Here is a 2,108-nt window from a genome sequence, read left to right as displayed (position 1 = left end):
GTTCTGGTATATACCAATGGTTTTTATATCGTTGCCTTTTTACGTCCCATAAAGGCCCATTGGTCGACGTTGCTGCCGCCTTATTATTCCTATACATACCTACTTTGTTATTGGAAATTTTAAAATCCTATCCTGTTTAATGCAAATAAATTAAAAAAGGTCAGAAGGTGAACCCATTTTTTTAATGATGAATATATAGGTATAAAATAAATTATCATAATTGATTGACAAACAGACCATTTGCAGTTATTTTAAAGTCGTAAAACGAAATTAAAGTAAATTAGTTTATTTATTCAAAGACCATAAACCACTTTCTTGGTTCTGTTTTACAGCAGTCTATTAATGTCAACAAACTTTATCAAGCTTCTACAAAAGTCGATGTCATAAAACAATAAATGAGTAAGCCTTTTCGAAAATATTTATCACACCTTTTGCATCTACAAGTTACCAGAAAGATCACTGTTTTCAAAAGCAATAATCATAAACTTTTAGTTAGGTTATTTATTTTGAAGACGTACCTACTCTATAGGAAACACACCAATAGTCAAGCTATAGGTAAACTACTAAATCTACTTATATGATGTGATCAGTGCTTTGGAGAAAATTTAATATTCATATATGCTTCCATAGAACTAGCAAATTCATCAGCACGCCATTCGATGTCCGTCTGAAGCTTACTGGTCGCTCTTCTAGCTTATTTTTATGTCAATAAGCTTTACCTATCAAAACGGTACCTTTAGTATTAAGTAGATTACACAAAGGCATAAAACTAAATTATGGCCTACGCCAATTATCACCAGTACATCATACATATTTATATCCTAACACTAAAAAGTGTCGTCTGATGACAGCCATCAAAAATATCCTGTTGTGAACTAGTCATACAAGTTTAATTTACGACCAAAGAACATTTAAAAAAGAACATTAGTTAAAAAGACTTAAGCAAAATGATCTGGATCGATTGACAAAAATAATGATTTCATCATCGATATTACGATTATCGATTTGCTAATTGAAATTCGTCATTTTTCTTCGGCTTATGAAGCAATTATTATTTTTAATTATGTTTTGATTCCCATCGTTACGGGTATTAGTAGTTTAACCTTGGCAGTACATGGTCCAAATAATTACTGTCGTAGAACATCATGTTAGAATTTATGGCTTACCCTTAATTTCTGTTTTATTGACAGGATGCTGACGTCAGATAAGCTTATTGATGAAGAGACAGCAAATTGTCTCACTGATTGCTTGTTTTGAAAGGTGACGACTTGACAGAGGAATTTCATGTGAAAATAGATTGATGTATACTCACTAATATAACCAGGCATCCTGGTCCCCGATAGAAAATTGGAGAATTAAGTGTTGATGATGACAACCACAAACAAGATTATAAGTAACATGCAATGCATAAATTCAGTCTCTCGATTCACAAATCGGTTGTTGTTCCATTCGGTCGAATGGAAAAACAGGTGGAACCTTTATATGAGAAAAGCTAACCATTTGACCGCCGCGTGCTTCTGTCAAATCTGTTTGTGTACCTATATTGCCGCCAGGCTTACTGTGGAACACGAATTATCTAATTTACTACTAAAGAGAAGTTTAGTTTGTATATTATATTTAATTTTTGCAGATCAATGGCAAATTGATATACAACTAAAAAGTAACTACCTACTCAATTAATTAGGTATCGAGAAATTGATTCAGAATTTTGTTTGTACAGTATGTATGAGGTTTTTTATGCATCTGACTTAGTATAACTACATTGCATAATAATCAGGCTATTAGCATTTTATGATACACTTTTATAGTCTGACCATAATTTTGGTTTTATGAAGTCTTAAGTATCGAGCTACAAAAGAGCCAGGTCCATTTTCTATATTTGCAAGCAATATAAAGCTCACCTTACACCTTATAATATGTCAAGCAAGGATGGGGTCATCGCACCGCGAACCAAACGACGCTAATGTACTAATAAAATGTTCCTTAATTAATAAAATCACATAGATATCGGCGCGTCACAGATCGCTAGCATCACATAATTTATGAGTATCAGTTTGTAGGTGAAGTTCGTAGGTATGGCTCCGCTGCGCCGGAGTGGTGGCACTAGT

This window comes from Helicoverpa armigera, chromosome 3 (assembly GCF_030705265.1).
Source record: "Helicoverpa armigera isolate CAAS_96S chromosome 3, ASM3070526v1, whole genome shotgun sequence".
Lineage (NCBI taxonomy): Eukaryota > Metazoa > Arthropoda > Insecta > Lepidoptera > Noctuidae > Helicoverpa > Helicoverpa armigera.
Note: the sequence above shows the minus strand (reverse complement) of the source record.